The sequence below is a fragment of the Bos javanicus genome, chromosome 10 (genome assembly GCF_032452875.1).
Source record: "Bos javanicus breed banteng chromosome 10, ARS-OSU_banteng_1.0, whole genome shotgun sequence".
NCBI classification, from domain to species: domain Eukaryota; kingdom Metazoa; phylum Chordata; class Mammalia; order Artiodactyla; family Bovidae; genus Bos; species Bos javanicus.
Window position 1 is genome coordinate 64,638,183 of NC_083877.1, and position 11,176 is coordinate 64,649,358.

Below are 11,176 nucleotides of genomic sequence, written 5' to 3' on the forward strand. Positions count from 1 at the left end.
GAGTCCAGAAAGGCTGAAATATCTATTATACAATTGATACTTATTTACCTTCTAAGTTTCTCGCCTCATAAATCACTCTTACTACTTGAGTTATACACAAAACTATTGGCCCCTGTAAACCAACCCAATTTCCTGACATAATTGCCCTTAATCAAACATTTTGGTATACTGAAATATTTATGATAAAATTATATGATAGGATTTGGTTCAAAATAATACAGGATGGGGGAAGTGCACTGGATTAAAGTTTCAAACTCAAGGTTGACTCGCTTTTTGTTAGGCAAAAAAGACATGTGATGACCAAAGACAAAACCCTGGATGGCTTGACTAATTTGTTCATTTTGATGATCAAGTCTCACTCAGTTGTCTTACTAAATATCTTCTAGTTTGTTTGTTTTCAGTCTAAATAATTTCAGATAACAATTGCAAAGGTGTTAAGGTAACTTTTCCATATATCAGTAAAACTGCTATAATAAAAATAAAGACAAAATTAAATGGAAGTCATAAGGACTACTTCTTTGAGATTCTTGGTTCATTTAAACACAGAGGAAGTTTTGGCTCTAGTGAAACAAACATTATTAGGACTTCCCTGGTGGTCTAATTGTTAAGAATCCACCTGCCAATGCTGGAGAAGGCAATGGCACCCCACTCCACTACTCTTGCCTAGAAAATCCCATGGACGGAGGAGACTGGTAGGCTGCAGTCCATGAGGTCGTGAAGAGTCAGGCACGACTGAGCAACTTCACTTTCACTTTTCACTTTCATGCATTGGAGAAGGAAATGGCAACCCACTCCAGTATTCTTGCCTGGAGAATCCCAGGGACAGAGGAGCCTGGTGGGCTGCAGTTTCTGGGGTCACACAGAGTCGGACACGACTGAAGCGACTTAGCAGCAGCAGCAGCCAATGCAGAGAATATGGGTGTGATCCCTGGTCCGGGAAGATTTTACATTCCGCAGGGTAGCTAAGCCCTTGCCCACAACTACTGATACCATGCTCTAGGGCCTGTGCTCTTCAACAAGAGAAGCCAGAAAAGTGAAAAGCCCATGCACTGCAACTAGAGAGGCGCCCCAGCTCACTGCAACTGGAGAAAACCAGAGAGCAGCAACAAAGAGTCAGCACAGCTAGTGAGGTGGGTAGGGGTGGAGAGGGGGAAGTGTTCCTTTAAAAAAAGAAAACATCATTAGTCATCTTCTTCAACATAAAAGGGCTCTGACAAGAATTCTGTGGAAACAGTAAAAAAGAAAAAAAAAAGGCTGACTGGATCACAGAGCAGATCATATGACACTGGTTACTTGGCCTGTGAGTGGGATGTCGCAACTGCTAGAATTGTTTATCACAGGAATCTGAAAACTGCACCGTAATTCTCTCTCCAGCAGCACTCTAACAACATTTCCTCAGCATTTCCCCTTTTATAGCCCATAAAACAGTGAAAAAAATGTTTGTCTTTTTGCTGGGGTGTGGGTGTGGGTTCTAGAGACACTGAGACTCCAAAATAGAGGAGAGAATTGCCAAGATGGTGAATCTGGTACTGGTGTCAGCTGCCTGCGGTGCAGCCCAGTTTTCTGACGTGGACAGAATCCATGAAAAGCAGCCTCTTCACTCAACCAATGGGACAAGTGGAATATTTCTTTCCTTTCAAATTATCATTTAAAACATTTGAATATATGTTTAAAAGTATGATGTTATTATAGTGTAAAGTGAAATATTCATTTGGATGTTAATATTTTAAAAAGAGATTCAAAGAAATATAATGATTTTATTGGCTACTTTGACCATAACCATGTATTCTCCAGAGTATGATTTGCCCTCCTCCGCTAGGAACAGTAACAGGTGGAATACTGAAAAGTCCTAATTGAACTGGTTTTCTTTTTTTTAAGTAAAGCTTGTGGCTGCTGCTGCTAAGTCACTTCAGTCGTGTCCAACTCTGTGTGACCCCATAGATGGCAGCCCACCAGGCTTCCCCATCCCTGGGATTCTCCAGGCAAGAACACTGGAGTGGGTTGCCATTTCCTTCTCCAATGCATGAAAGTGAAAAGTGAAAGTGAAGTCGCTCAGTCGTGTCCGACTCTAACGACCCCATGGACTGCAGCCTACCAGGCTCCTCTGTCCATGGGATTTTCTAGGCAAAAGTACTGGAGTGGGGTGCCATTGCCTTCTCCGAAGTAAAGCTTAGGAAGATATCAATTACTTAAAACTTCTCTAAAGCATATGTATAGGGGGAAGTTTTTCTCAGTTATTTAAAAATCAGGTTAACAAAATATTTTTATATAAACAGTAGTTTCAATATTTTCTAACACTCTAGTGTGTTCAAAGTAGGTTAAGAAAGCATTGCCTAGTAAAGAATCTCAGTGAAATGTGGAAAGAAATGAACTGATTTGATATAAGAAAACTTGGGCTCAGATCAGATCTGATCAGTCGCTCAGTCGTGTCCGACTCTTTGCGACCCCATGAATCGCAGCACGCCAGGCCTCCCTGTCCATCACCAACTCCCGGAGTTCACCCAGACTCACGTCCATCGGGTCAGTGATGCCATCCAGCCATCTCATCCTCTGTCATCCCCTTCTCCTCCTGCCCCCAATCCCTCCCAGCATCAGAGTCTTTGCCAATGAGTCAACTCTTTGCATGAGGTAGCCAAAGTACTGGAGTTTCAGCTTTAGCATCATTCCTTCCAAAGAAATCCGAGGGCTGATCTCCTTCAGAATGGACTGGTTGGATCTCCTTGCAGTCCAAGGGACTCTCAAGAGTCTTCTCCAACACCACAGTTCAAAAGCATCAATTCTTCGGCACTCAGCCTTCTTCACAGTCCAACTCTCACATCCATACATGACCACAGGAAAAACCATAGCCTAATAAATCAATTACTAAATTGGAATTTATTATTTGCATGTACATTGAAGACAATGCCTGAAACCTTTTTTAAAACTAAGTACTTCAGGTTGGTACAAAGTAATTGCAGTTTTGGACTGTGATTTTAAATCATTGTAACTAGGCTCAAACACACCTCTATTAATCAAAACAGGAACATAGCATAAAAATTCATGCTTCAGGATTTGATGAACTTCTGGAAAGCATTTTCTGGCTCCTGCTGGTTGTGGAAGCATTTTCCCTGCAAAAAGTTGTGAAGATTCTTGAAGAAGTGGTAGTTGGTTGGCAGGAGGTCAGGTGAATATGGGGGATGAGGCAAAACCCTGTAGCCCAAATCATTCAACTTTTGAAGCTTTAGTTGTGGGACGTGTGGTCAGGCAATGACTTGGAGAAGAATTGGGTCCATTCTGTTGACCAATACCAGCTGCAGGCATTGCAGCTTTTGGTGCATCTAATCAATTTTCTGAACATACTTTTCCGATGTAATGGTTTCACTGGGATTCAGAAAGCTATAGAGGATTAGACGGGCAACAGACCACCAAACAGCGACCATGACATTTTCTTGGTGCAAGTTTGGCTTCGAGAAGTGCTTTGGAGAGTCTTCTCGGCCCAACCATAACCCAACTGGTCATCGCTGGTTGTCGTATAAAATCTACTTTTCATTGCCCTTTTGAAGACGACACTTCAAAATGACTATTTTTTTGATTTGAGGTCACCTCACGAGGCACCCAGGTCTTCCCTTGTGACTCAGCTGATAAAGAATCTGCCTGCAGTGTGGGAGACTTGGGTTCAATCCCTGGATTGGGAAGATCCCCTGGAGAAGGGAAAGGCTACTCATTCCAGTGTTCTGGCCTGGAGAATTCCATGGACTGTATAGTCCATGGGGTCACAAAGAGTCAGACATGACTGAGCAACTTTCACATGAGGCACCCACTTATGGAGCTTTTTCAGCTTTACAATTTGCTTCAAATGCCGAATGACTGTAGAATGGTCAACACTGAGTTCTTCAGCAACTTCTCATCTAGTTATAAGAGGATCCGCTTCAGTGATTCTCTCAGCTGGTCACTGTCAACTTCTAATGGCCACCACTATGTTCCTCATCTTCAAGGGCCTGGTCTCCTTTGCAAAACTTCTTGACCCACCACTGCTCTGTATGTTTGTTAGCAGTTCCTGGGCCAAATGCATTGTTCATATTGCAAGTTGTCTCTGCTTTTATGACCCATTTTGAACTAAAAAAAAAAAAATCACTCAATTGATGCCCTGCAAATAGGTTCATCAGTACCCTCTTTCTAGATTTCATATATATGTGTTAATATATGATACTTGTTTTTCTCTTTCTGACTTACTTTACTCTATCATAGGCTCTAGGTTCATCCACCTCATTAGAACTCACTCAAATGTGCTCCTTTTTATGGCTGAGTAATATTCCATCATATATATGTACAACAGTCATAGAGAACAGACTTGTGGATAAGGGTGGGGGAGGAGGAAGGAGAGGGTGAGATGAATGAAGAGAGAAGCATGGAAACATATACATTACCATACGTACAACAGACAGCCAATGGGAATTTGCTGTATGACCCAGAGAGCTCAAACCGGTACTCTGTGACAACCTAGAAGGGTGGGATGGGACGGGAGGTGGGAGGAAGGGTCAAGAAGGAGGGAACATATGTATGCCTATGGCTGAGTCATGCTGATGTATGGCAGAAACCAACACAATATTGTAAAGCAATTATCCTTCAATTAAAAATAAAATTTTTAAAAATTGCTCAAATTTGCTTTTTGTCTAACATCATTTCTATAGTCTAAAATAAATATAAAATAAACAGCAAGTAGTAAGTCATTAGCAAAAAAAAAACATACTATAAGAAATGTGCATTAAAATGATATATAATGTAACCACATTTAAGAATGCATTCCAATATCAAACAGCAAAGTTCAACAATGCAAAACCTCAATTACTTTTGCACCAGACTAATAAAATTTCCCATGAATTTGAGGAAACTCAAGACATAGTGGAGGACAGAAGAGCCTGGCATCCTACAGTCCATGGGGGTTTCAAAGAGTTGGACGTGACTTAGTGACTGAACAACAACAAAATTTCCAGTATAATTCTGTAGACAGCTTTTTCTTTGGAAACACTTATTTTCAAGGTAAAGGGAAACTTTGATTTTTGTACCTTCAACTGATCACAAATGAAACATTCAAATCTGTTTTAGGGAGGTTTTCTTATGACCTTCATTGCACAGAAAGGATGCTTGGGTGGTATTTGTGTGGATGCCTAGAAAACAAACGCATCCTCCCATCAAAGCCAAGACAACGAGGTCAGCATTTTCACCCACATGCCCTGTCCTTGGGCTCCAGGATACAGAGACTGTGGTTTTCAAATGAGTGCCACAAGCCTTTCCACTTGTCTCTACAGAAACTATTTCCTTAACCAGAATTGCCGGCACTTGTGCAAAAAGTAAGAACAAACAATGGCACAAAGTTAGAAAGTGTTGAGTATTCTGAGAATTGCTTTAGCAATTTAACACTTTTTTTCCTATTAGACATTTCCATTGGGCTTTCCTGGTGGCTCAGTGATAAAGAATCCACCTGCCAATGCAGAAGACATGGTTTGATCCCTGGGTCAAGAAAATCCCCCGAAGAAGGAAATAGCAACCCACTCCAGTATTCTTGCCTGAGAAATCCCACAGACAGAGGAGCCTGGCAGGCTACTTCCATGGGGTTGAAAAAGAGTCAGACACAACTCAGTGCTAAACAACAACCAAAAGACATTTCCATTAGTATACAAATATGGTATTATTTCTTTTACTTAAAAAAAAATTCCACTCCTCACCTCACTTCCCCTTCTAGCTTGCTACTCTTTCTGTTCCCTCTGCAGAAAAACTCCTCAAAATAATCTACCCCTCTTGTCTGAAACTTCTCTTCCCTTCTCTTCTGAGCCCACTCACTCAGACCTCTCCCCCCACCTCTCCTCATAAATTGCCCTTGTTATGGCTACTAACATCTCCCACATAGTAAAATCCAAGGCACATCTTCTTTATCCTTACTTGCCCTACCAGCAGTGTCCTCAACAAATGATCACTTTATTTTTCTTCCTTTGGTTTTCAGGACTCCCTCCTCTCCTCAATGGCTGCTACTCAGTCTCCTTTCTGGTTCCTCCCATCTTTCTGACCTGAAACAGGACAGCTCCAGGGCTCAGTCTAGGCTCTCTGTCTTAAGACTACAGTTTCTCCTGGGGCATCTCAGTCTCATATATGTGGATGACGTCCAAATGCACATTCCAGCCCTGATCTGTCCACACGCACATATTCTGCTGCCTGCTCAGCATTTCTATTTGCATGTCTGGTAGATGTCTCACCTTTCACATGTCCCAAAGTGAACTTCTCCCTGAGTCTGCCTCTGCTTATTTAGTTAAAGTAATTCCATCCTTCTGGTGGCTCAGGCTCAAGACTCGTCCTTCACTCCTCTCTCTTGAATTAAGTGCTGAATGAAAAAGTTGAAGTCTGTGTAATATGACACTTAAAGACAAAGGGCCAGAATTCTCACCACTGCCTAACATCTGCAAAAGAGCTGCTGCCACCTCTTTCTCTCTAGAAATGGCAAGTTTTCAATCATCAACTATATTCACCCTTTGGACAGAGCAGAGAGCTTCTATTCAGACTTGCAACTTCTACTAACTGATAACAATTGCTCAAACTGGTCCCTGGAAAGAAGGAAAAACACAAAGCTAGACATCACATTCCCTTTACACACACCACTTAAATATGCCAAATATTTTCACACACGTTTCCTTTATTCTCAAGTGGTCAACTCTCCCACTAAGTGCTAAGGGGGAGCTCTGTGGCCCTGGAGACACCAACTTCTGCAGAAGTCCTGTGGAGAGCACATAGGTGGCACAGTTGCTGCTGGGCACTTGTACTGGAGAAACAGAGCTGGCCTCACCTCCTCTGGGGACCTACAATAGGGTTCTTGAGTAAAGGGGGAAAATGCTCCCACAGGTAGAATGTAGATTTTAAAGCCCACTGGGAGTTGTTAAATAGTAAAGAGTATCTTCTGCTTTTGAGCATCAGTCTATTTCTTTGAAAGTAAACTGTGTTTCCTACTTTTTTTCCCTTTTGAATCACTCTCAAGAGCCTGAGTGAGGTGCTTTGCATTTGATAGGTACTCAAAAAAATGTTGCTGATTGTTTGGAACTTTATCCTCCCCTTTGAGTGGGTTCCTTTATTCTTTAAGGACTAAATCATATTCCTAGGTGTTTCTATCTCCCTGCCCAAAGAAACACCTACATGCCACACAAGCCCTAGCGTGTGTATGTGCACGAAGAAGGCATTCTTGCAGTCTTGGAAAGCTGCCCTTCTGGTGGGACATCACCAAGGCTTTAGACAAAAGGGAGATGAGGAAAAAGGAACTTAAGGTAGTCACATGTTCTATATGCTACCAGTTTATTAGGAGAAATTCCCATAGGATTCTTAGTTTATCACTACTAACAGCTCCACCCTCTCCTTTACAAATTGCATTTGTATTGTGTCATTTTTACTATCAGTTTTGTAGTCTTTGATGTCTTAAATTCATTTAAATACCTTTTCTTTAAATACCTTTAAATTTATTAAATATCTTTTTTGATTTTAAAAAGAGATTGTTGTTGTTGTTTAGTCACTCAGTGATGTCCGACTCTTTGCAACCCCATGAACTATAGTCTGCCATGGGATTCTCCAGGCAAGAATACTGGAATGGGTTTCTATTTCCTCCTCCAGGGGATCTTCCGACCCAGGAATCAAAACCGCATCTCCTGCATTGGCAGATGATTTACCACTGAGCCACCAGGGGAGCCTGGATAAATCATGTACCAGGCCATGAAACAAGTCTCAGTAAGATATAAAAGGACTGAAATCATACAAACCATGTTCTCTGATCATAATGGACTGAACTTAAAAATCAACAACAGAAGGAAATTTCTGAAATTCACAAATAAATGGAAATTAATCAACACTCTCCAAAATATCCAAAAGATCAAAGAAGAAATCACAAGAAAAGATAAAAAATATTTTGAGATACATGAAAATGAAAACACGACATATCAAATTTATGGGATGGAGCTAACACAATATAGGGACATTTAAAAGCTGCAGGCTTCAGCAATACGTGAACTGTGAACTTCCAGATGTTCAAGCTGGTTTTGGAAAAGGCAGAGGAACCAGAGATCAAATTGCTAACATCCGCTGGATCATGGAAAAAGCAAGAGAGTTCCAGAAAAACATCTATTTCTGCTTTACTGACTATGCCAAAACCTTTGACTGTGTGGATCACAATAAACTGTGGAAAATTCTTAAAGAGACGGGAATACCAGACCATCTGACCTGCCTCTTGAGAAACCTGTATGCAGGTCAGGAAGCAACAGTTAGAACTGGACATGGAACAACTAACTGGTTCCAAATAGGAAAAGGAGTACGTCAAGGCTGTATATTGTCACCCTGCTTATTTAACTTCTATGCAGAGTACATCATGAGAAACGCTGGGCTGGATGAAGCACAAGCTGGAATCAAGATTGCTGGGAGAAATATCAAGAACCTCAGATATGCAGATGACACCACCCTTATGGCAGAAAGTGAAGAAGAAATAAAGAGCCTCTTGATAAAAGTGAAAGAGGAGAGTGAAAAAGTTGGTCTAAAGCTCAATATTCAGAAAACGAAGATCATGGCATCTCGTCCCATCTCTTCATGGCAAATAGATGGGGAAACAGTGGAAACAGTGTCAGACTTTATTTTTGTGGGCTCCAAAATCACTGCAGATGGTGACTGCAGCCATGAAATTGAAAGACGCTTACTCCTTGGAAGGAAAGTTATGACCAACCTAAATAGCATATTCAAAAGCAGAGACATTACTTTGCCAACAAAGGTTCGTCTAGTCAAGGCTATGGTTTTTCCTGTGGTCATGTATGGATGTGAGAGTTGGACTGTGAAGAAAGCTGAGCGCCGAAGAATTGATGCTTTTGAACTGTGGTGTTGGAGAAGACTCTTGAGAGTCCCTTGGACTGCAAGGAGATCCAACCAGTCCATTCTGAAGGAGATCAGTCCTGGGTGTTCTTTGGAAGGAATGATGCTAAAGCTGAAACTCCAGTACTTTGGCCACCTCATGAGAAGAGTTGACTCATTGGAAGAGACTCTGATGCTGGGAGGGATTGGGGGCAAGAGGAAAAGGGGACGACAGAGGATGAGATGGCTAGATGGGCTCACCGACTCAATGGACTTGAGTTTGAGTGAACTCCAGGAGATGGTGATGGACAGGGAGGCCTGGCGTGCTGTGATTCACAGGGTCGCAAAGAGCCGGACACGACTGAGCAACTGAGCTGAACTGAAGTGAACTGAAAGTTGTAAATGGTTACCTTAAAAAAGAAAGACCTCGGGAAGGAGGCTCAAGAGGGAGAGGATATATATATAATTACGACTGATTAGTGTTGATGTACAGCAGAGACCACCACAACATTATAAAGCAACTATCTTCCAATTAAAAAAAAATCTTAAATCAACAACCTAATCCTCTACCTAAGAAACCAGAAAAAGAGCAAAATAAAACCCATGGCAAGCAGGAGAGATACAAAAGATTAGATTGGAAATAAGTGAGGTAGAAAACAAACAAAAAAAATCAGAGAAAATGAAACCAAAAGTTGACTTTGACAAGGTCAAGAAAACTGACAAAAACCAAGGAGAAACAATGAATAAATAGTCAGGAAAGTCCTTCTTAACTCAGAGTGGTAAACATGACACAGAAGAGCTAAACCACTTAATAGATCAGATTAATAAATATGTCACATCCCAGAAGACTCTTTCATATCCCTTGATGAGCCCCAGTTACAATCCTAGAGCATTTCACCCGCAACGACTTTACTAGGCAGGTTCTCCTGTCATTCTTATTTTATGGATGAGGACACTGAGGAGAGAACAAGTAGCTTGTCCAGTCCCACTGCTGTTCTAAGTGGAAAAGTCAGAATTCCAAATGGGCTCCAGACTCGAAGCACTCATGAAACCAAATATGCCACCAGAAATACTTAATAACTTTCCAGAAATGTTTTACTTGAAATATGAAAATAAATGAAACTGTCATCTCAAGGAGGAAAGGGGAAAAAAAAAAGAGATGGACATTATCTAATAGATATCCTCAAAGACTTGAAATACTTTTAAGAGCTTCAGCTGAAAAAATTGGGACAAAGGAATATGAAGAAATCACTTTGTATTTATGTTTTAACTGTACTTTCTACTAAATGTAATTTTGAACTTTTTTTCTCTGGAAAAGATACATGAATAATAAGGTTTTTTTAAAAAAGAAAAAAAAAGAAGCTGCACAATAGAAATCTGTTAGAGCTATTACTAAGGAAACCCATGAACCCATGAAGAAATGCTTGAAAATAAATGCAAGTAATTGAAGCAGATTAGAAGTTTAATTCTGGTTTCAAAGAAAAAAATGCTAAAAGCAAAAACAGAGGAATGACTTTCTTTTTTCCCAAGTTATTGAGGTGTAATTGATGTATGCTGCTGCTGCTGCTAAGTCACTTCAGTTGTGTCCGACTCTGTGCATATAACATTGTATTAATTTAAGGTGTACAACATAATGACTTGATATATGTAAACATTTCAAAATGATTACAATAGTCTAGTTAACATTCTTCATCTCATATAACCATATATTGCTTTCTAGTGATTACAATTTCAATATCTACTCTCTCAGCAACTTTCAAATATATAATACTGTATTATTAACTATAGTCATCATGCTGTACATTACATCCTAGAACATCTTTGCTGCTGCTGCTGCTAGTCGCTTCAGTCAGGTCCGACTCTGTGCGACCCTATAGACGGCAGCCCACCAGGCTCCCCCGTCCTTGGGATTCTCCAGGCAAGAACACTGGAGTGGGTTGCCATTTCCTTCTCCAATGCATGAAAGTGAAAAGTGAAAGTGAAGTCGCTCAGTCGTGTCCTACCCTCAGCGACCCCATGGACTGGAGCCTACCAGGCTCCTCCATCCATGGGATTTTCCAGGCAAGAGCACTGGAGTGGGGTGCCATTGCCTTCTCCAAGAACATCTTTATTTTTTTTAAAAATGTTTATTATTTATTTGACTGTACCAGGTCTTAGCTGTGGCACACGGAACCTTCAAATTTTGTTGTGGCATGCATCTTTGGTTGTGGCATGCAAACTCTTAGTGAGATCTAGTTCCCCTACCAGGGATAGAACCCAGGCCCCCTGCATTGGGAGTGCATGATCTTAGCCACTGAACCACCAGGGAAGAAGCCAGAACTTACTTCTTATA